At 44.8% G+C, this 24,259-nt stretch overlaps 4 non-coding genes across 4 annotated transcripts; all 4 read right to left on the reverse strand.

Annotated features, from left to right (window-relative positions):
• Positions 1-9,401: 9,401 nt before the first annotated feature.
• Positions 9,402-9,474, reverse strand: TRNAK-CUU (transfer RNA lysine (anticodon CUU)). The gene has a single exon. It is a non-coding gene; the product is annotated as a tRNA-Lys (tRNA).
• A 995-nt stretch (positions 9,475-10,469) lies between these two features.
• On the reverse strand, positions 10,470-10,541 carry TRNAH-GUG (transfer RNA histidin (anticodon GUG)). The gene has a single exon. It is a non-coding gene; the product is annotated as a tRNA-His (tRNA).
• An 874-nt stretch (positions 10,542-11,415) lies between these two features.
• TRNAG-UCC (transfer RNA glycine (anticodon UCC)) lies at positions 11,416-11,487 on the reverse strand. The gene has a single exon. It is a non-coding gene; the product is annotated as a tRNA-Gly (tRNA).
• A 1,317-nt stretch (positions 11,488-12,804) lies between these two features.
• On the reverse strand, positions 12,805-12,876 carry TRNAE-CUC (transfer RNA glutamic acid (anticodon CUC)). The gene has a single exon. It is a non-coding gene; the product is annotated as a tRNA-Glu (tRNA).
• Between the last annotated feature and the right edge of the window lie 11,383 nt (positions 12,877-24,259).

The raw sequence follows: 24,259 nt of genomic DNA on the forward strand, positions 1-24,259 counted from the left end.
AAACCATACTTAAGGTTCAAATAAAGACAATAGGAAAATCATACTTTTTCTCATTCAGTGAAAATATGCCAACCCTTTCCCCAACAGGATAAAGTCCTTTATTTGTCTTTGAATGATGTTCACTCCTTTTTTAGCTAGATCACATTCCATATTTGCTATCCTGTAACCTAAATATGGAGATTTCTAAAGGTTAATTATTAATGAATATGCTAGCTAGGGTGATGGAAGAGGAGAATTATTAAGAAAAGTATTGGTTAATATGTACCCAAATGTATTCATCTCAAAATAATGAAGAAATACTCATAACTATTACAAGTCCTCATTTCTGCAACTGTCGCTGGCCCTAGCTGGTATTTGTAACTATCTTCACATCTTGCCCTCACAGCCATTTCCTTTGGGCCTGGGCCGGTGGACGTGAGCCTGGGAAGGATAATAACCCGCAGTGCCCCGCACCGCACCATCCTCTGGTCTCCAGAGGTGGGATCCACAGAGCGGGGACCTTTGCTGAGTTCTAAACTAGCTCTCGGAATACAAGAACAGCTGCCTTTGAGAAACAGTTCAGGTCTCCATATTCCAGACTTCCTAGTAGGACTAAACGCTTAATGTTCACACGGGAATTCATGGTTCTTCTAAAACCCTGCGATGGAATGCCTTCCTTCACCGAGCATTTACTGGGCGCCTACTAGGTGCTAGGCTGGCTCTGGGCTCTGGGCTGCAGCCTGTGCAAACTCCAGGTCCCTGTGCGGTGGATTCCACCTCTGAAGGCCCAAGGGCTGCGCGGTGAGGACACCACGGGTTCTGGTCCTTCCCACGCGCGCGTCCACTGGCCCAGGCCGGGAGGAAATGACTGTGAGCGCAAGGTGTGAAGCGGGGCCAAGAATGGGAAAGGGAGTGACTTCCGCCGGAGAGGCTGCAGTTGTCGCCTGTGGAGGGGCCGGCGACTTTTGAGACGGTGAAGAGCAGGCGGGGGAAGCAGTGAGGAGCAGACGGTGAGGAGCAGGCGGCCGTTTGGCCGCTGGAGTCCCCCAGCTGACTCTGGCCGGGTAGAATGTCCAAACGTGCCCAAAGACTCGACTCTTGGCTTCATTGTCTCCCGTGTTCTGGGTTTCTGGAGTGCGCGGGATTGGACAGGCCACAAACATTTGAGATTATCTGCAGCCAGAGATTAAAAAGCCATTTCTGGTATCAGCAAATGAGTTTAAGGCACAACCCGGTAGTTTCAGTGGCGCAATCGGTTAGCGTGTTGGGCTGTTAGTCATAAAGATTGGTGGTTCAAGCCCACCCAGGGACCGTGCCCTTTACTTAAGCAAGATTCACGCTTTCTGTTTAAAGACTCTAATCCTGGGAATCCTCCGGACCTCTACTAGCTTTAAATCAGATGCCAAAATATGCTGCGCGAAGGCTCAAGTTCCATGGAAGGTCCTAAAAACAGGAATATTTCAGCAAAAGTAATTTTTCAATAGAGCCTGAGCCTGGGGCTTCAGAGCTTACCCCATATCCACTGCATCTATTTCATCACTTCCTGAAGCTGGGTTTTTACAATTGCACATTCCTGGAAATCCGAAACTCCCAATTATTGAAAACTTTCAAGAAAACACCAGTCTTCACTTGTGGTGAAGCCTCAATTTCTGAGTTGAAATCTTGGTTTGTTCACAACGTGACTTTCAAAACATTACTGAATTTTCTGCACCTCAATTTCTTTGTCTATAAAAAACAGCCAAAAAAAAAAAAAAAAAAAAAAAAAAAGTGCTTCCCTTGGCGGGGCGTGGTGGCTCACGCCTGTAATCGCAGCACTTTGGGAGGATGAGGTGGGCAGATCACCTGAGGTTTGAGACCAGCCTGACCAACATGGTGAAACCCCATCTTTACTGAAACTGCAACAGTGAGCCCAGTGTGATGGCGGGTGCCTGTAATCCCAGCTACTTGGGAGGCTGAGGCAGGAGAATCACTTGAACCCAGGAGGCAGAGGTTGCAGTGAGCCAAGACTGTGCCACTGCACTTCAGCCTGGTGGCAGAGCAGACTCCATCTCAAAATAATAATAATAATAATAATAATAATAATAATAATAAATAATGCTTCCCTCATGGATTCATCTAACATTTGTGAATCCAAAAGTATGTGAGACAGGTCTCAATAAATTTAGAAAGTTTACTTTGCAAGGTGGAGGCACCAGTGACAGCTTCAGGAGGTCCTGGTAACATATGCCTAAGGTGGTCGGGTACAGCTTGCTTTTATTCATTTTAGGGAGACAGAATACATCGATTGATACATGTAAGATTTACACTGCTTCAATCTGGAAGGGTGGGACAACTCAAAGGGTGGGGGGCTTCCAGGTCATAGGCAGATTTAAAATTTTTCTGATTAGCCATTGGTTGAAAGGGTTATTATTCCAGAAGGGAATTTCTGGGTTAGATAGGGAGGTTGTGGAGACCAAGGTTTTATCATGCAGATGAAGCCTCCAGGTAGCAGGCTTCAGAGAAAATAGATTGTAAATGTTTCTCATCAGACTTAAGGTCTGTGTTGATGTTAATGCTGGTTGGCTTTTCCTGAGTTCCAAAAGGAAGGAGGGTATACAGAGGCATGTCCAACCTCTCCTTCCCATTGTGGCCTGATTTTTCAGGTTAACCTTGGAATGCCCTTGACCTAGAGGAGGGGTCCATTCAGATGGTTGGGGGGGCCTTAGAATTTTACTTTTGATTTACACATTTCATGAGAAATACACATAAAGCATTTAAGCACCTAATAAATGTTCATTAAATGTGTAGTTGCTGTAATTACTTTCAGTGGCATCATCATCACCAGTTTCATATTTTACCTCAGCCTTTTGAACAACTGCTTATCTTTTTATAGGATGGATGAATCAGTATTTATTTAAATGGTCCTTGGCTAATGGATACAAAATTGTGTCTAATGCTTATTCTTATAAAAAATTATTCAGGGAACATCCTTATACAAATATATTTCATCATTTGGGTAAGGATTTCTTAAAACACACTTCTAGAAATGGACTTGCCTGGTCAGAGTATTTGTGCCTTTCCAATTTTTCTAATTGATGGTTAATTGACCTCTAATGAAGTTGGGCCTAGTCATATTCCCACACCCTAAGAGAATGCTCCTTCCTTGGCCACACTATCTGACATTTAATAGCAGCACAAACTCTTCACTTTTGTTTGGGGATTGTTATTGCTTGCTGGTCTCACACATAGCCCTGAATCTTACAGGTAAGGAGCTGGTGCTACGCTGTTCTCCTTTGTTCTCCTGACCCCTGGGAATTCTGGAAAAGTCGTTCACAAGAGACTTGAGTTTGGATTCACCTGACTGTAAAAGTGCTGACAATGGGTGTTCCCACTGTTCCTGTGACAGACAGCCCGGACTTCAGCTGCTGAAGAAGAACTCGGACCTAACCCTCCAGAGCGGGACCTTTACTTTGGCACATATTTGGTCCTTAGCTAAACAAAAATTGAAAAGGGGAGATTTTAAATTTTCATCTAATTGAGACTTTATATAATAGATCTTTTTCTTATTTTATTGTGGCAACAAGAGGAGAGATTGCATTCTTGAGTTTTTATTGTTGGAATGTAATAATCCTGGCTATTCCACTGCTCTTGTGGAGTTGTTTGGTCTATGCTGGTACATGGTACTTGCTATGAAACACTGTCTGGTGAACTGGATAGGCAAGTAGCTAAAGAAAAGGTCATAAGAAACAGAAATAGGAGTTGAGTCCAATCTCTCTCCTGCACTGCAATATTCTGTTGCAGTGGTCCCTACACCTATTGCCATAGCACCCCCAAATTTTCTTTAAAGCTAAGCAAATAGAAATAGAGGATGGATTCTCAAGTAGATATACCAAGTAAGGGAGGAGACCACCCCTACCATCTTATGCCCAATTTCTGCCTCCAAAGAAAGAAGAAGTAAAAACTGAAAGGCGGAAATGAAATCCACAGGCAGACAGCCAGGTGCTGCACCTTGGGCCCAGTAGTTGAAGATTAACCCCTGACATATCTATAGATTACAGACATTGTGTAGAAATGCACTGGGAAAATCCCTATCCTGTTTTGTTCCGATCTAATTACTGGTGCACGCAGCCCCCAGTCATGTACCCCCTGCTTGCTCAGTCAATCACGACCGTCTCACACGCACCCCCTTAGAGTTGTGAGCCCTTAAGAGGGACAGGAATTACTTACTCCCGGAGCTCGGCTCTTGAGACAGGAGTCTTGTCGATGCCCCCGGCCAAATAAACCCCTTCTTTCTTTAACTCGGTGTCTGAGGAGTTTTGTCTGGGCTCGTCCTGCTACACTGAAGTCAAGTCTTATTTTGATTCTTTCAGAGGTTTGGATGTCTTAGTTATCTCAGGCTGCTGTAACAAAATACCATCTACTGGGTGACTTAAACATTTATTTTTCACTGTTCTGGAGGCTGAGATGTCCAAGATCAAGGTGCCAGCAAGTTTGGTTCTTGGTGAGAGTCCTCTTCCTAGCTTCTAGATAGTGATTTTTTTTTTTTTTTTTTTTTTGTACAGTATTTACCCTGGCAATAGTCATCTTATTTTTCCATTTGGTAAATTTTCCATGTATTTATTACTTAATACTAGCCAATTTCTCCCCAGTTCTGTAAATCTCCCCTCAACACATAGAAACACACAATCATTTTGGTTGGTTTGCTTGCTTATATGTTTGTTCAAGAAATTTTTCCTGGCCAGGCGTGGTGGCTCATGCCTGTAATCCCAGCACTTTGGGAGGCCCAGGCAGGTGGCTCACCTGAAGTCAAGAGTTCCAGACCAACCTGGCCAGCGTGGTGAAACCCTGTCTTTACTAAAAATACAAAAATTAGTTGGGCATGGTGGCGGGCACCTGTACTCCCAGTTCCTAGGGAAACTGAGGCTAGCAGGCACCTGTAATCCCAGCTACTCGGGAAGCTGAGGCGGGAGAATCGCTTGAACCCGGGAGGCGGAGGTTGCAGTGGGTGGAGATCACGCCATTGCACTCCAGTCTGGGCAAAAGAAGGAAAGGAAAGAAAGAAAGAAGAAAAGGAAAGGAAAGGAAAGAAGGAAAGAAAGAAAGAGAAATAAATTTTTCCTGGCACATTTCCACCTGCTCCATTCTGGATGACTTGCTCTTCAGGCTTATCTCACAGCTGTTATCATAATATCTCTCTTTACAGCAGCATCTTGGGATTTCCATTACCTCTCTCTGTTGTCAGATCCCCTGCTTCATGGATCTCAAGGCGGTTCCTTCCTCACTCTCTTCTTCCTTTTGATGATGCATATCCTCCAAAACCTCCTATAAAGGGGTTACCGTAGAAATAAACTTTCTGAGACACTGCATGTCTGAAAATGTCTATTATACCCATACACTTAATTGATATTTTACTAAATAGAGATACAAAGAGATAGGTTAGCCGGGCGCGGTGGCTCAAGCCTGTAATCTCAGCACTTTGGGAGGCCGAGACGGGCGGATCACGAGGTCAGGAGATCGAGACCATCCTGGCTAACACAGTGAAACCCCGTCTCTACTAAAAATACAAGAAAATTAGCCGGGCGTGGTGGCAGGCGCCTGTAGTCCCAGCTACTCGGGAGGCTGAGGCAGGAGAATGGCGTAAACCCGGGAGGCGGAGCTTGCAGTGAGCCGAGATCGCGCCACTGCACTCCAGCCTGGGGCACACAGCAAGACTCCGTCTCAAAAAAAAAAAAAAAAACCAAGAGATAGGTTGAAATAATTTTTCTCTCAGATTTTTAAAGGCACTGCTTTTTTTTTTTTTTTTTTTGAGACAGAGTCTTGCCTGGCTGTGTCGCCCAGGCTGGAGTGCGGCCGCGGGATCTCGGCTCATTGCAACCTCCACCTGCCGGGTTCAAGTGATTCTCCCGCGTTCAAGTGATTCTCCCGCCTCAGCCTCCAGAGTAGCTGAAATTACAGGCACCCGCCACTATGCCTGGCTAATTTTTTAAATGTTAGTAGAGATGGGGTTTCGCCATGTTGGCCAAGCTGGTTTTGAGAGAGGAGACCACTCCTCATATTGTCTTATACTTAATTTCTTGTTTGCTGAAAAAGTGGAGGTTGAAACAATGGGTAGAAGTAAAAATCACCGTCAGGCAACCGGGCGCCACATTTCGGTCCTGGTTGCTAAAATTCAATCCCTGACCTCACCACTTGCGCTATCTATAAATTCCAGGCATTGTATAAAAAAGCATTATGAAACTCCCTTTTCTATTCTGTTTCGTTCTGATTACCGGTGAATACAGCCCCCAGTCACGTAACCCTCGCTTGCTCAATCGATCATGACCCACCCCCCCCCAACACACACACACACACACACACACACACAGCCCCTTTAGAATTGTGAGCCCTTAAGAGGGCCAGGAGTTACTTATTCCGGGAGCTGGGTTTCTAGGGCGTGATTTCTAGGACGTGAGTCGGCCGACGCTCCCCGCTGAATAAAGCTCTTATCTTCCACAATCGGTGTCTGAGGGATTTTGTCTAGGACTCCTCCTGCTACATTTTCAAACTCCTGACCTCAAGTGATCCGCCTCCCTCGGCTTTGCAAAGTGCCGGGATTACAGGCGTGAGCCACCCGGCCCGGCCCTTGCTGTTTACTGTTTTCCATAGTCGTTTCTGAGGAAGAAAAAAGTAACCCTTTTCTGCTCTCAGCTAAAGCTGGTCTGACAACACCTAGGTCATGATGTTCTCCGGTTAAAACTAAAAATTTCACAACACCATTATCAAAGTTACCCTCTCACCAAGATGAAAGAAAGACTATTTCACAATCGCATTTGAGCACAAACAGAGCACACTGTTCAAACCACAATATGATCAAACATCTCACTTTCCCAGCTACTAATAGTGACTGTCAATTCTTTTTTTTATTTTTTTGAGACGGAATCTTGCTCTGTCGCCAGGCTAGAGTGCAGTGGTGTGATCTCGGCTCACTGCAACCCCTGCCTCCCGGATTCAAGCGATTCTCCTGCCTCATCCTCCTGAGTAGCTGGGACTACAGGCGCCCGCCACTACACCCGGCTAATTTTTGTATTTTTAGTAGAGACGGGGTTTCACCATATTGGCCAGGCTGGTCTCGAACTCCTGACCTTGTGAACCGCCTGCCTCGGTCTCCCAAAGTGTTGGGATTACAGGCGTGAACCACTGCGCCCGGCCTTTTTTTTTTTTTTTTTTTTTTTTTGAGACACAGTCCCTGTCGCCCAGTCTGGAGTACAGGGGTGTCATCACAGCTCACTGCAACCTCCGCCTCCTGGGTTCAAGCGATTCTCCTCCCTCAGCCTCTTAAGTAGCTGAGATTACAGGCATGCCTAACCATGCTCGGCTAACTTTTGTATTGACTGTTGATTCTTTACCAATTATGTGTTTAGTCCTGCAACCATTCCTCCCACTTTCTAGATAAAAATATTGAGATTCCCAAAGGAAGAATTGTCCCACAATTTCCCCATAGTGTTTGCTGTCTCCTCTGTTGCAATGAGCCAATATACTCAGGTTTGACTATAGGTTTGTTCCTGATGGTTATAGACTAGAGCGCCTCCACATGGTAGAGAAGATGGATGCCATTCTGATTTTTTTTTCTTTTTCTTTTCTTTTTTTTTTTTTTTTTGAGACAGAATTTTGTTCTTGTTGCCCAGGCTGGAGTGCAATGGGGCGGTCTCGGCTCACTGCAACCTCTGCCTCCCAAGTTCAAGTGATTCTCCTGCCTCAGCCTCCCGAGTAGCTGGGATTACAGGCGCCCGCCACCACACTCGGCTAATTTGTGTGTGTGTGTGTTTAGTAGAGATGGGGTTTCACCATATTGGCCAGGCTGGTCTCGAACTCCTGACCTCAGGGAATCCACCCACCTCGGCCTCCCAAAGTGCTAGGATAACAGGCATGAGCCACCACGCCCAGCCCATTCTGATTCTTTGTTATTTGCCTTAAACTGTTCTCCCATCTCTCCTCCCAAAAGCTTATAGAATCTTCTACTTGTTCCTACTATTTTGAAACTTCGTGATCTATTTTCATCCACTATGCTGGGTACTCAGTGTGCTGTTTCAATATAGGAATTTATATTTCGGAGGTATCACTCCAAAGATGTTTATGCATATATAATTAAAGGTATATATTTCCTGCAACTACCATCACCCTTTTGATACACTTTTGCTGCATAATAAACCCTTCCAAGCTTATTGACTTAGAATAACAATAATTTATTATTTTTAGTGATTCTGTGAGTTGGCTTGGAAATTCTTCTGGTCCAAGCTGATTCATTTGGGGCTGGATGGTCTAGGATGGCCTCACTCACACATCTGGGGTATGGCTGGATAGGTTGGAACAAGTGGAATGTATGGATCTTTTTCTTTATGTGATCTCTCCAGCAGGCTTGCTTTGGGGGGATCTTCAGATCATGGTCTCAGGATTTCAAGTGAAGGAAAAAGCAGGTAATCCCCCCATGTGCAAGCCTCTCTTCTGCCAGGTTTGCGAAGGCACCAACATTTGCCCAAAGGAAGTCACATAGCCAATCCCAGATTCAGACAGAGGAGAAATAGATTCTCTTGAGAGAAGCTGCAAAATATAACCACCATTTTTTTCTTTTCTTTTCTTTCTTTTTTTTTTTTTTTTTTTGTTTGTTTGTTTGTTTGTTTGTTTGTTTGTTTGAGACGGAGTCTCGCTCTGTACCCCAGTCTGGAGTGCAGTGGCGCGATCTCGGCTCACTGCAAGCTCCGCCTTCCAGGTTCACGACATTCTCCTGCCTCAGCCTCAGGCATCCGCCACCACGCCCGGCTAATTTTTTTGTATTTTAGTAGAGACCGTGTTTCACTGTGTTAGCCAGGATGGTCTGGATCTCCTGACCTCGTGATCTGCCCGCCTCGGCCTGCCAAAGAGCTGGGATTACAGGCATGAGCCACCGCGCCCAGTCATATTTTTCAATCTATCACAGTGTACCATTCTGGACTATCAGTGGCTCCCTCATTTTCTTTCTCTTTTTTTTTTTTTTTTTTTCCGAGACAGAGTTTTGCTCTTATTGCCCATTCTGGAGTGCAATGGCGCGATCTCAGCTCACCGCAACCTCTGCCTCCCAATTTCAAGCTATTCTCCTGCCTCAGCCTCCCTAGTAGCTGGGATTACAGGCCTGCGCCACCACACACGGAAATTTTTTTTATTTTTAGTAGAGACGGGGTTTCTCCATGTTGGTCAGGCTGGTCTCGAACTCCCGACCTCAGGTGATCCGCTCGCCTCGGCCTCGCAAAGTGCTGGGATTACAGGCGTGAGCCACCGCGCCTGGCCCAGATTCCTGTTTTCTTGATGAATTTGGGGTGAATGGAGACGATTTCTGGAGTCAGTTACCATATAAGGACAGTAGCCGCGGTGGCGATTTAGAACTTCATGTTTCTATGGTAGCAAACCGAGAGGGTTAAATAAAATCACAGCGCCCAACGTGGGGCTCGAACCCACGACCCTGAGATTAAGAGTCTCATGCTCTACCGACTGAGCTAGCCGGGCAACCGTTGATGTGTGCTTCCTATATGAAATCATTTTCCACTGATGTAGAGGTTGTATGATCTAATTGTATATTATTTCCTGTGAAAGAGGTTTCAGGACCTAGGACTGGAGGACACGGCAATAGCCTTTTCATAATAGCTTTTTGCCACGGAGGAATCCGAGGTTTAGAGAGCGATGGGGGCTGCGGACAGCCAGGAAGACTCGCGGAAGACTAGGGAATCACGAGTCCTGTCTGAAACCTTAGTGTTTCCGCAGATTCCTTCCACTGAGGGAACCTCCTCACCGACTTCAGAGGAGGGTGCGAAAGAGCCCGAGAAAACTCAGATGAGAGGTGCAAAGACCTCTCTGCAAAGCATTTTAGTTCTCCATCCTGAAAGAGGCACTGAGTTCCAGAGTCACCAGGGAAGGGTTCTCTCCTCTGCTCAAGTGAAGGCCAAAAGAACAGCCGTGGTCCCAGCTCCGTGGGCCTCCATACTGCTCTAAAGCTTCCCGCCTGGGCTGCCTAGCGCCTTGGTGGGCGAGCCGCAGTGTGAGCCAACTGGAACTATTGTTGTTTGAGACAGAGTCCCGCTCTGTTGCCCAGGCTGGAGTACAGTGGCGAGATCACAGTTCATTGCAGCCTCTACTTCCCGGGCTCAAGCGATGCTCCCACCTCACCCTCCCTAAGTAGCTGGGACCAAAAGCGCCCGCCACCATCTTAAAAAATTTTTTTTTCTAAGCGTGTGTGGAGGCGTCTCAAGCTGGTCGCGAACTTCTGGGTTCCCGGGATTCTCCCGCCTCCGGGACTTCACAAAGCTGTTGGGATTACTTAATAGCGGGAGTCACCACGTCGGCCTGGAGCTATTGTTATTCACTGAATTTGTGGACTGCACTTCCGCGGGGATGCCTTAAGCAAAGGCAGAATTACAAGCATGTAACTCTTTTAAAAGTGCTGATTTAAAAAAAAAAAAGAAAGAAAGAAAAAGAAAAGCCACCGAAGCAAGTTAGGCGTAACATGCCGTGACTCGGATTCGAACCGAGGTTGCTGCGGCCACAACGCAGAGTACTAACCACTATACGATCACGGCGAGCCACCAGCAAGGCGGCGCATTGCAGCTGGATTTAATGCCTCTTGAAAGAGGAATGGCTGTTTCGTGCTATTTGGCAGGTGCGTGAGGTCCACATCAATCAATTCCAAACTTTTCCATTCTGCAACCTTGAAGCTCCGACACCCGAATCAGTTCTTAGACGCTAAATCCCTTGATGATAGCTGTAGCACCACCCGCTCCGCCGGGCGGCGGCGGGCCCAGGTCCTGACTAGAAGGCAGAAAGCGTCAGCTGCAACCCGGGACCACGTCGCCTCTCGCCTCTCCGCCTCCATTCCCCTCTTCCCCCTCCAAAGAATCAATCAAGCCCAGGGATGCGAGGGGCAGCCTCGAAGGATTTTACAAATTACATCTGCAGCCTGTACCATGGAATTGAGGTTTCTCTTTCCAGAATGGTGGAAGCGGAAGAAAAACGGAGCTAAGTGAGCTGGGGAGGGGATGAGAGCCCCGTCTTAATTATTTTTTGCTTCCGTCACAGGCACAAGAAGCGCTGCGTACTCTCTCACTGGCATTGTGGGAGCTTGTGCTGACTTCCTCATCTTCACTCATCAGTATATCAGAGCCACCTATGCAGATTCAGAAAAACAAACCCAACCAGCCTCTATTTCAGACACTTCCCTAGACCCCTAGAAGGAGAGTTATTGTTAACTCAGGCGACGCTGGCGGCCGAATCCATCAGATGGGCTTGGCGCTCGCACGTGCAGTTACCAAAATACAGATGTTTTCTGTGGGAGGGACAGACCATACTGGTGCAGACGCAGGACACAAAAGTTGTCAAAAGCTCTTTTCCTCTGTTCCCTGCTTTGCTCGGTTTCCAGGCCTACTCAGTTAAAAAGCTGAGAGGAAAAACCAAACCTGCGTTGGCCGGGAATCGAACCCGGGTCAACTGCTTGGAAGGCAGCTATGCTCACCACTATACCACCAACGCATCTGAAGGAAAACTCCTTCCTTTATTTATGAGAACTAAATAACCAGGTTTGGGTTTCCCGTTTATTTCTAGACTAAGAAATTTAGACTGCAGGAAAAACCTACAAGAGGAAAATTAAAAGGAAGCTCTCTAGAATTTCTCCCATTGAAAATTTTGTGGTAGTATCTTGTTTCACAGCTTTAAGAAAAGTCAATTCTAGTTTCCTGGGCATTTATTCCACACATGGGCAAAATTACATATGTACAAGACCATACACGACAACATTTTTTTTTTTTTTTCCAAATAGCAAAGAGCTAGAAATAACCTAAGTGTCTATAGTAGGAAGCTGGCTAAACTAATTACGGAAAATCCATAGAACGGAATGCTATATGCCAGAAGAAAGAATGAGGAAGTTCTTCATGTCTAATCTGTAAGTACTTCTAAAATATACTGTTAAATGGAAAAGGCAAAGTGCAGAAAGTATGTATCGATTACTTCCATTTGTACAAGGGGGAGAGAATGTTTAAATATATATACGTATGTATATATGCATGTACTTGCATTTGCATAAAACATCTCTTAACATTATAATTAACAAACTTAACAGCGGTTACATCATTAGAGAGAAAATAAATGGTAGAGGTTAAAGTCAGGTTTATCAGTTCTGTCCTTTTGCATATTTGAATCCTAAACCATGTAAATATATGACCTTTTCGAAAATTCAGTAATTAAATTGAAAGAAAATACGTTATTGAAGGATATTTATTTCCACTGCAAAGTGTTAGAAATATATTGTTAACCTTAAAAATAGCTGGTGTTGGCCGAGTATAGTAGCACATGCCTATAATCCCGTCACTTTGGAAGGCAGAAGAGGGTGGATCACCTGAGGTCAGGAGTTCGAGACCGGCCTGACCAATATGGTGAACCCCGTCTCTACTACAAGTACAAAATTAGCCGGGCGTGGTAGCGCAGGCCTGTAATCCCACCTACTTGGGAGGCTAAGGCTGGAGAATCGCTTGAATCCGGGAGGCAGAGCTTGCAGTGAGCCGAGATCGTGCCACTGCACTCTAGCCTGGGGCAAAGACAGCGAAACTCCGTCTCAACAACAACAAAAACAGCTGGAGATAAAATAGTACGTACAGCATACCTCCACGTTGTTTCAAAATCTAGATATTAAGAGTGGTCTTTGGGTGATAGAATTGTGAGCGATTTATTTGTATTTTTTTACATTTTCTGTATTTCAGATTTTAGTGGGATGGGGGAGACTGACTAGCAGATAACGTTTATTTAAAAGATCCTGAGGGAAAAGCAGAAAAAAAAAAAAAAGGAAACCGTTCCTTCCCTGACCGGGAATCGAACCCGGGCCGCGGCGGTGAGAGCGCCGAATCCTAACCACTAGACCACCAGGGAAGCTGTTAAAAACCCTGCTGTTACAAATATATGATTCTACTAAGTGCTGTGGTTCATGCCTGTAACTCCTAAAACACTGAGGCCAACGTGGCCAGATTGCTTCAGTTCACGAGTTCGAGACCAATCTGGGCAAAGTGGCAAACCCGGGCTCCATCGAAAGCACAAAAAAAGTAGCCGGGCTTGGTGGCGCTTGCCTGTAGTCCCATCTACTCGGAAGGCCTGATCGCTCTAGCCCGGTAGGCAGAGGTTGCAGTGAGCCGTGATCGCGCCACTGCACTGCAGCTTGATGACAGGGCTAGATCCTTCCTTAAAAAAAAAAAAAAAAAAATTATATGATTCTAACTAAACGTTTATTTCCACTTATTCTTTTACATATTATTTTTCACTGCCTAGATTCTGAGATACTTCCATACTGGGCCTTTCCTATGTTGGGGCTTCTTCCCGATACTTCTTTCCTGGAGTAGAAAACACTGTGAAAGAATTCTCCAACCCGGCTCTCAGAGCCTAGGGAGCATCGCGTACACGTGATTACAGTCTCCAAGACCAGAGATGAACGTCCGGAGAGAAGAGGGTGAGACAGAGAGGAAGCTCACCACCTTGTAGTTGCAGTGATTTCCTGAATTGTGACCATTAGAAAAGTAGAGACCCAGCTACGTCTTTGTCAAAAACAACCATGAACTTTTACTTAAGGAATATAAAGGACGTCATGAGAGTAACACTAGGAGATCCTGGGCCCACTGTACCTTTTTTTCATGTCGTGTGAATTGTAGGACAAACTGTTAAAACAAATATTACTGACAAGTGAAAATCCCTCGGCCAACAGGTACTTGGTGCTCAGCAGGATCTGAGCTCAACTCACTAGTGGGAGACTAAGAGAAGCTCAGGGTCTTGAACCTTTAACACTCACGAGGTCACGGGCGCGGTGGCTCACGCCTGTAATCCCAGCACTTTGGGAGGCCGAGGCGAGCAGATCACCAGGTCAAGAGATCGAGATCATTCTGGCCAACATGGTGAAACCCCGTCTCTACTAAAAATACAAAAAGTAGCCAGGCGTGGTGGCGAGTGCCTGTAGTCCCAGCTACTCAGGAGGCTGAGGCAGGAGAATCACTTGAACCCGGGAGGCGGAGGTTGCAGTGAGCAGAGATTGTGCCATTGCACTCCAGCCTGGGCAACAAGAGTGAAACTTCGTCTCAAAAAAAAAAAACCCCTGAGGAAGCCGGGCGCGGTGGCTCAGACACCTGTAATCCCAGAACTTTGGGAGGCTGAGGCAGGCGGATCACCTGAGGTCAGAAGTTCGAGACCAACCTGGCCAACAAGGTGAAATCCTGTCTCCACTAAAAATACAAAATTAGCCAGGCATGGTGTCGCCTGCCTGTAATCCCAGCTACTCCGGAGGCTAAGGCAGGAGCATCCCTTTAACCCGGGAGGCAGAGGTTGCAGTGAGCTGAGATGGCGCCATTGCACCCAGCCTGGGCGACAAGAGCAACACAAAATAAAAATTGCAAGGAAGGAAAAGAGGGAGTGAAGAGAAAGAAAACTGGGGTGCATGCATTAATGTGTTGCAAATTAACTTCATGAGCGAGAAAAGAAAGCAAATGCGGGCTGGATACGGTGGCTCAAGCTTGTAATCCCAGCACTTTGGGAGGCTGAGGTGGGTGGATTGCTTTGAGCTCAGGAGTTTGAAACCAGTCTGGGAAACAGGGTGAAATCCTGTCTGTACCAAAAATACAACAACAACAACAACAATAATAATAATAATAAAGAAAAAAATCTTAGTGAATTGTGTTCACTATATTGTACTTTCAGTTTTTCTGTAAGCTTGAAGTTTTTAAAAAATAAAAGGTTGAGGAAAAAATGAAACAATTAAAAGCCTCCCCTTCAGGTCTTTTTTGGTCAGATGACCCCAAGTGATGAATTCTGTGCCCATGAGTTCAAGCAGAAATTTTTAAAAGCAACCCCACTCCTCAAACACACTCTTACATCAGAAAATACTTTTGATAATGAATTTAAAAATTGAAAGATTGAATCATCACTGACGTGTGTATATCAGCAGGGCCTGACAGAAAAAAAAATGGATGGTGAGATATGGAGTTTGGGGGGATTCTGGTAGTTGTTGTTTTGAGACATGGTCCCACTTTGTTGCCCAGACTGTAGTGCAGTGGTGAGCTCCTACCTCAGCCTCCTGAGTAGCTGGGACTACAGGTTCCGGCCACCACACCCAGCTAATTTTTTGTGTGTGGTAGCAGAGATACTAGGCCTCACCATATTGCCCAGGCTGGTCTCAAACTCCTGGGCTTACGCAATCCTCCCACCTCGGCCTCCCAAAGTGCTGGGATTACAGGCATAAACCACCAAGCCTGGTCTTGTTTTGCTTTTGAAATATCAATGTTAAAACGTTAAGAAACACTGTTTAAATCTTCCACTCATCCAGTCGCCACCTTTTTATAGGTTTAAATGCCATAAATTAGGAAGACAAGTAACTAAATGCTAGACATTTATTTTCACAAAGACAACAAGAATACTGTTATCATGTCACCAAGGAGCCTAACAGAGCCCACTTCCTTTTACCCTAGCTGTTTTCACTGGACAAAGGCTGAAAAACAAAAAGCATCTAACCTTCAAAACAACATCTTGGGATCTCACCCAGGGTGGGGACAAGGTAGCAGAATTTATTTTTCTATGTTGCAGAGGAAATCAGCCTCCTGTTTTGGTCAACAGTACTTTTTCATCAATTATTCTGCCACCTGCTGGTAATTTTTTGTTAAGAAAGGAGGGAGGAAAAAAACTATGAGCTATGGGAGCTAGCCACTTGTCTCAACATGAAAGCACCAGAAAGACTCTCGTCAAAGCACCAAGACAGGATTAAGCCTCCTCCTCTTGCCAGCAATAATGGTGGATGAGGAAGGAGTGTGATGCATTCACTTCACTCTGAGATCTATTTTCCTTTTTTTTTTTTTTTTTTTAGACAGAGTCTTGCTCTGTCGCCCAGGCTGAAGTGCAGTGGCGTGATCTCAGCTCACTGCAACCTCCACCCCTGGGTTAAAGCGATTCTCCTGCCTCAGCCTCCCAAGTAGCTGGGACTACAGATGCCCATCACCACGCCCAGCTAATTTTTGTATTTTTAGTAGAGACGGGGTTCCACCACATTGGCCAGGCTGGTCTCAAACTCCTGACCTCAGGTGATCTGCCAGCCTCAGCCTCCCAAAGTGCTGGGATTACAGGCATGAGCCACTGCCCCTGGCCTGTTTTCCTTTTTAAAAACATTTACAGATCATGTGCCAGACTAGGTATTGAAAATATAAAAATACACCTAGGCTGGGCGTGGTGATGGGCATATGAACAAGTGAATAAAAGAGAATGGATCAGGGAGGATTGAGTAGATGTGATCTTCCCTAGTCCTCCTCCCTGGACATTATATATAAAACAACCCTAAGAAGACTGAAATGTGGAGAGAAGGAGGTAGATCAGTTAGGAGCCCCAGAAACAAAGGCAGGACACAATGCTGATTTCTGTAGAATTTCTTTTTGCCTCATATACCCCATACTTGGAGCTGAAGGAATCAGCAACCTGGAAATCTCAATAGGAGCAGCCTAAAAAATCCCTACCAAAAGTCTGTTATCTCTAGCCAGAGGATTAGGAATGAGGCAGTCTAGCAAAACAGAAAACTTTTAGACAATAGTTGCTCTATTCCAGCCAAATGCAGAAACAAACTGTGGCTTGTCCTCTCCTATTCCGGCAAAGACTGAATGGGCTGCCTAGACTTCTACCACCAGCAAGTATATTAGGAGTCATCCCTTCCCTTTCCCGTTGGGGTGGTAGCAGAAGAAACTTAATATGAGAGTCAGGATTTTCACCCAAACTCAGCGAGTGGTAATGAGGCTACCCCCTAAGGAAAGAATAAGTGAGCTGAAAGAACAGTAGAAATTACTCAATCTGGACCAGGCACAATGGCTCATGCCTGTAATCCCACCACTTTGGGACACTGAAGCAGGCAGATCACTTGAGGCCAGGAGTTCAAGACCAGGCTAGCCAACATGGCGAAACCCCATCTCTACTAAAAATCCAAGAAAAATTAGCCGGGCATGGTGGCACACACGTATAATCCCAGCTACTTGGGAGGCTGAGGCTTGAACCTGGGAGGCAGAGGTTGTAGTGAGCAAAGATCGTGCCAGTGCACCCCAGCCTGGGCAACACAGTAAGACCCTGTTTCAAAAACAAAACAAAACAAAACTCAATCTGAAAAACAAACAAAATAGACTGGGGGAAAAAATGAGCCGAGAGCCTCAGGGACCTGTGAGATTATAACAAAAGATTTAGGCTGGGCACAGTAGCTCATGCCTGTAATCCTAGCACTTTGGGAGGCCAAGGTGGGGGGATCACGAGGTCAAGAGATCAAGACAATCCTGGCCAACATGGTGAAACCCCATCTCTACTAAAAATACAAAAAATAGCTGGGCATGGTGGCGCGTGCCTGTAGTCCCAGCTTCTGGGGAGGCTGAGGCAGGAGAATCACTTGAACCTGGGAGGCGGATGTTGTAGTGAGCCAAGATCGCGCCACTGCACTCCAGCCTGGTGAAAGAGCGAGACTCAGCCCCTCCCCCCAAAAAAAAGAAAAGATTTAACATTTGCATCAGCAAATTCCTGGAAGGAGAAGAGGAAGAGAACATGACAAAAAAAGTACCAAAGGATTTGGTACAGGGATAAACCTACAAATTCAAGAAGCTGAATGAACTCCTAACAGGATAAATCCAAACTACTTCAGGCCAAGGCACATTGTAATAGTTTGGATGTTTGTCCCCTCCAAAACTTATGTTGATATTTGATCCCCAATATTGGAGGTGGGGCCAAATGGGAGGTATTTGGGTCATCAGGGTGGATCCCTCATGAATAGATTAATGCCCTCCCTCACGGACAAATGAGTTCTCACTTTTAGTTCCTGCACACCTACCTCTTTTCTTTCCTCTTCTCTTGCCATTGATCTCTGCCCAAACCAGCTTCTCTTCACCTTCCACTACGGTTGGGAGCAATCTGAGGCCCTCACCAAATATAGATGCCGAATCTTGAACTTTCCAGCCATCAGAATCATGACCCAAATAAACCATATTTCTTTATAAATTGCCCAGCCTCAGCTATTCCTTTATAGTAACACTAAATGAACTAAGACACACATCATAGTCAAACTGCTGAAAGCTAAAGACAAAGAAAAAATATTGAATGCAGTGAGGGGAAAGCACTTTGAATAAAAGCAGATTTCTTTCTCTTTTTCTTTTTAATTTTGTTGTTTTGTTGGGTTTTCTCCCATGTTCAACCAAGTTAGAAAGCCAATTTCTCATCAGAAGCCATGGAGGCCAGAGGGAAGTGGCACAAAATTGTTCAAGTGCTGTGGGAAAAGACTGTCAATTCAGATTGCTATATCCAGTGAAAACATCCTTTAAAAATGAAGGGGGTATGTATGATTCAACAAAAAAAAAGACAAATAACCCAATGAAAAAGTAAATATGTGAAAAAATGCTCAATGCCAGCTGGGTGCAGTGGCTCACGCCTGTAATCCCAGCACTTTAGGAGCCCAAGATGGGCAGATCACATGAGGTCAGGAGTTCAAAACCAGCCTGGCCAACATGGTGAAACTATAATAAAAATACAAAAATTAGCTGGTGTAGTGGTACACACCTGTAGTCCCAGTTACTCAGGACGCTGAGGCAGGATAATTGCTTGAACGCGGGAGGCGGAAGTTGCAATGAGCCGAAATTGTGCCACTGCACTCCAGCTTGGGGGACAGAGTAAGACTCAGCCTCAAAAAAAAGAAAAAAGAAAAAAAAAAGAGTCATTAGAGAAATGCAAATAAAATCACAATAAGATACCGCTTCACCACCAGGATGGCTATAATTTTTTAAAATGGAAAATAACAAGTGTTAGGATAAGGAGACATTCAAATCCTCTTGTATTGCTGGTGGGAATGTAAAATGGCACACCTGCTGTGAAAACCAGTTTGGCTGTTCCTCAGTAAGCTAAACATAGAACTAAAAATAGAATATGACTCAGTAATTTCACTCCTAGGTATATACCCCAAAGAACTGAAAACGAGCACTTAAAAAAATACTTGTACATGCACGTTGATAGCAGCACTATTTATAACAGTCAAAAAGTGGAAGCAATCCAAATTCCATTAATAGATGGATGGCTAAATAAACTGTGGTATACAAATACAATGGCATATTATTCAGACATAAGAAGGAAGGAAGGATTGATACATACTACAACTTGTATAAGCCTCAAAACATTATGCTCCAGAAGGCAGACACGCCGGGCGTGGTGGCTCACACCTGTAATGCCAGCTCTTTGGGAGGCTGACACAGGTGGATCACGAGGTCAGGAGATCAAGCCCATCCTGGCCAACATGGTGAAACCCCATCTCTACTAAAAATATGAAAAAAAAAAAATTAGCTGGGCGTAGTGGTGCGTGCCTGTAGTCCCAGCTACTCTGGAGGCTGAGGCAGGAAAATCGCTTGAACCCGGGAAGCAGAGGTTGCAGTGAGCCGAGATTGTGCCACTGCATTCCAGCCTGGCCACAGAGCAAGACTCCGTCTCAAAAAAAAAAAAAAAAAAAAAGCCAGACACAAAAGGTCAAAGTTATACACAAAATATATAGTGTATAATTCCATTTATATGAAGGTCCAGAACAGGTATTAATAAATCTAGAGAAACAGAAACCAGACTGGTGATGGCCAGAGGCTGAGGACTGACTGGCTAATGGGTACAGGATTTCCTTTTGGGGTGATGAAAATGTTATGGAACTAGAGAGAGGTGATGGTTTGATGGTTGCACAACATTTTCTTTTCTTTCTTTTTTTTTTCTTTCTCTTTTTTTTTTTTTTTTTTGAGACAGTCTCGCTCTTGTCACCCAGCCTGGAGTGCAGTGGCACGATCTCAGCTCATTACAAACTCTGCCTCCTGAAACCTCTGCCTCCTAGGTTCAAGTGATTCTCCTGCTTCAGCCTCCCAAATAGCTGGAATTACAGGCACACGCCACCACACCCGGCTAATTTTTCATATTCTTAGTAGAGATGAGGTTTTGCTATGTTGGCCAGGCTGGTCTTGAACTCCTGATCTCAGGGGATCCGCCTGCCTCAGCCTCCCAATGTGCTGGGATTACAGCCATGAGCCACCGTGCCCAGCAGACAAGATTTTCAATGTACTAAGCGCCACTGAATTGCACACATTAAAATACTTAAAATTGTGAACTTTATGTTGTATTTTACCACAATAAAAAAATAATGAAGGGGGCCAGGTGTGGTGGCTCATATCTGTAATCCTAGCACTTTGGGAGGCTGAGGCAGGCGGCTGGGAGGTGAAGGTTGCAGTGAGCTGAGATCATGCTACTGCACTCTAGCCTGGGCAACACTGAGTGAGTTAAACTCTGTCCAAACAAAACAAAACAAAACAAAACAAAGAAGGGAAAATCCTAGCAGGATTCTACAGATACAGACAAGATTATTATTATTATCATCATTATTATTTCCTTTGAGACGAGGTTTCACTCTGTCACCCAGGTGGAGTGCAGTGGTGAGGTCTCAGCTCACCACAGTCTCCACCACTCAGGCTCAAGCGATCCTCCCCTCTCAGTCTCCAGAGTAGCTGGGGCCACAGGCGCATGCCATCACACCCAGCTAATTTTTTTTGTATTTTTGGTAGAGACAAGATTTCACCATGTTGCCCAGGCTGGTCTTGAACTCCAGAGCTCAGGCGATCCACCCACCTCGGCCTCCCAAAGTGCTGGGATTACAGCATGAGCGACTACCTTGTTTTAAAAATCTGTAACTTTAAGACAAGAGACCGGGCTCATGCCTGTAATCCCAGCACTTTGGGAGGTGGAGGCGGGAGGATCACGAGGTCAAGAGATAGAGACCATCCTGGCTAACACTGTGAAACCCTGTCTCTACTAAAAATTCAAAAAATGCCGGACGCGGTGGCTCACGCCTGTAATCCCAGCTCTCAGGGAGGCAGAGGCAGGAGGATAGCTTGAGCCCAGGAGTTCGAGACCTGCCTGGGTAATATAGCGAGACCCCGTTCTCCACAAAAAGGAAAAAAAAAAAAAAAAAAAAAAAAAAAAAAAAAGATAAAAATTCAAAAAATTAGCTGGGCATGGTGGCGGGTGCCTGTAGTCCCAGCTACTCGGGAGGCTATGACAGGAGAATGGTGTGAACACAGGAGGCGGAGCTTACAGTGAGCCGAGATCGCACCACTGCACTCCAGCCTGGGCAACACAGCAAGACTCCGTCTCAAAAAAAAAAAAAAAAAAAAGAATTAAATGAGGCCGGGCGTGGTGGCTCACACCTGTAATCCCAGCACTTTGGGAGGCGGAGGCAGGCAGATCAGTTGAGGTCAAGAGTTTGAGACCAGCCTGGCCAACATGGCAAAACCTCATTTCTACTAAAAATACAAAAATTAGCCAGGCGTGGTGGTGTGTGTCTGTAATCCCAGCTACCAGGCAGGCTGAGGCAGGAGAATGACCTGAGCCCGAGGCACGGAGGTTGCAGTGAGTTGAGATCATGCCACTGCACTCCAGCCTGGGCAACAGAGCAAGACTGTCTCAAAAAAAAAAAGAAAAGAAAAGAAAAAGAAGAGAAAAAGAATTACATGAATTAAAGACTGTGTGGTATTGGCAGAGGGCTATATATACAGATCAATGAAACAATATAGAAAACCCAGTAGTAGACCCACACAAATATACCCAACTGATTTTTCTTTTTTTTGAGACAGGGGCTCACTCTGTTGCCCATGCTGGAGTGCAATGGTGCAATCATAGTTCACCACAGCCTCGAACTCCTGGGCTCAAGCAATCCTCCTGTCTCAGCATAGCAGGCTAATTTATTTATTTATTTATTTTCCTGAAACGGAGTTTCACTCTTGTCGCCCAGGCTGGAGTGCAATGGCGCGATCTCAGCTCATGGTAACCTCTGCCTCCCAGGTTCAAGCAATTCTCCTGACTCAGCCTCCTGAGTAGCTGGAATTACAGGCGCATGCCATCAGGCCCAGCTAATTTTTGTATTTTTAGTAGGGACTGGGTTGCGCCATGTTGGCCAGGCTGGTCTCGAACTCCTGACCTCAGATGATCCGACCGTCTCAGCCTCCCAAAGTGCTGGGATTACGGGTGTGAGCCACTGAGCCCAGCAAATTTTTAAATATTTTATAGAGACAGGGGTCTCACTATGTTGCCCAGTCTGGTCTCCCTGCCTCAAGTGATCCTCCTGCTTTGGCCTCACAAAGTGCTAGGACTGTAAACATGAGCCACCATACCTGGCCTCTGCTTTTTTTTTTTTTTTTTTTTTTTAAGGTACAAAAGCATTCAAAGGCAGAAAGAGCTTTTTCAACATATATTGTTGAATAAACTGGACATCCATAGGGGAAAAAAACCAACAAAAAAAACACAAAACAAAACCTCAACCTAAGTTTCATACCTTAATATCTTATACCAAAACTAACTCAAAATGGATCACCAACTTAAATGCGAAATGTAAAATCTTTAGAAGAAAACATAGGAGAAAATCTTCATGATCTAGGGTATACAAAGACTTAACACCAAAAGCATACTCTATAAAAGGAAAAACTGAAATTTTAGATTTCATTAAAATTAAGCTCTGCAAAAGACCCTGTTAAAAGTATGAAAAGACAAGCTACCAACTAAAAGAAAAATATCTGCAAACCACATACCCAACAAAGGACTATTATCTAGAATGTATAAAGAACTCTCAAAAGTCAACAGTTAAAACAAAAAAATCCAATGAGAAAATGCTAAAACAAGCAAAAATTCATGAAGGGACATCTCATCAAAGACAATATATAGATGGCAAGTAAGCTCATAAAAATATTTTCTACATCATTAGCCATGAGGGAAATACAAATTAAAACCAAAATTAGATATCATTACACACCTATCAGAATGACTGAAAAATAGTTGACGACATCAGCCAAGTACAGTGGCTCACACCTATGATCCCAACACTTTGGAAGGCTGAGGTGGCAGATCACTTGAGGTCAGGAGTTTGAGACCAGCCTGGCCAACATGGTGAAACCCCATCATTACTAAAAATACAAACAATAGCCTGGCCTGGTGATGCACACCTGTGGTCCCAACTACTTGGAAGGCTGAGGTGGGAGGATCCCTTGAGCCCAGGAGGTGGAGGTTGCAGTGAGCTGAGATCACATCACTGCACTCCAGCCTGGGTGACAGAGTAAGACTCTGTCTCAAAAAAAAAAAAAAAAAAAAAAAAAAAAAAAAAAATTATTTGTTGGTAAATTCCTTCAGGTTTTGGTGTGCTTGAAAATGTTTTACTTATTTTTAATTCTGGAATAATATTTTAGCTGAGTATGGAAGTCTAGGTTGGCAATTATTATATGTTGGCTTATCAGAGCCACACCACAGCTGTGTTCTCAACAAAATAGACACAACACACCACTCTGCTACCACAAAAATGACCAAATAATCCCCTCTTCAGACTAACATGAGTAACTAATGCTTTTTTTCTCTTTACCAATTTGGGTTATAATCCTCTTGCTTCCTAGATAAGAATCATTTAGACACTCAATCACTGAAATGCCTCCACTTCTTAATATTCAATCCCAAATTAGTCCTCACTCAGAGTTTTAGAGACTAGGAAAAAACAAACAAACAAAAAACAAAATCAGCCCTCAATATTCTAAACTCTAGTTCAGAAATATCCAACAGAAGCTGAAACTCTATAAGAGGTTCCTTTTAACCTCCCCTTAGGGAAACGGTCCCATAATTCCTTTGGGGCATTCTCTCCCTTTCTACAGCAAGCCAGTAGATTTAACTTTTTTGACTACAGATTTGTTTCCAGTGGTGTTTAGTTAATGAGCACTGACAAAGATAATGATCAAACTTCTCCAATATCAATTGACTATGTGAAGAATATATATATATATATATTTGTGTGTGTGTATGTAATATATACATATTTATATAAGAACATATTGGCCGGGCGCAGTGGCTCATGCTGTAATCCCAGCACTTTGGGAGGCCGAGCTGGGTGGATCACTTGAGCCCGGGAGTTCGAGACCAGTCTGGCCAACATGGCAAAACCCCATCTCTACTAAAAATACAAAATTAGCTGAGCATGGTGGTGCATGCCTGTAATCCCAGCTACCCAGGTGGCTGAGGCATGAGAATCACTTGAACCCAGGTGGCAGAGGTTGCAGTGAGCCGAGCTCGTACCACTGCACTCCAGCCTGGGTGAGAGAGGGAGACCCTGTCTCAAAAGAAAAACAAAAAGAAAAAGAAAAGAAAGAACGAACCCAGGTCATTTGTCCTGTAGAGTATTCGCAAAGTTTGAATTTGCACCTTTGAGGTACCATTTAATGTCTCC

Source organism: Chlorocebus sabaeus, chromosome 20 (genome assembly GCF_047675955.1).
Source record: "Chlorocebus sabaeus isolate Y175 chromosome 20, mChlSab1.0.hap1, whole genome shotgun sequence".
NCBI classification, from domain to species: domain Eukaryota; kingdom Metazoa; phylum Chordata; class Mammalia; order Primates; family Cercopithecidae; genus Chlorocebus; species Chlorocebus sabaeus.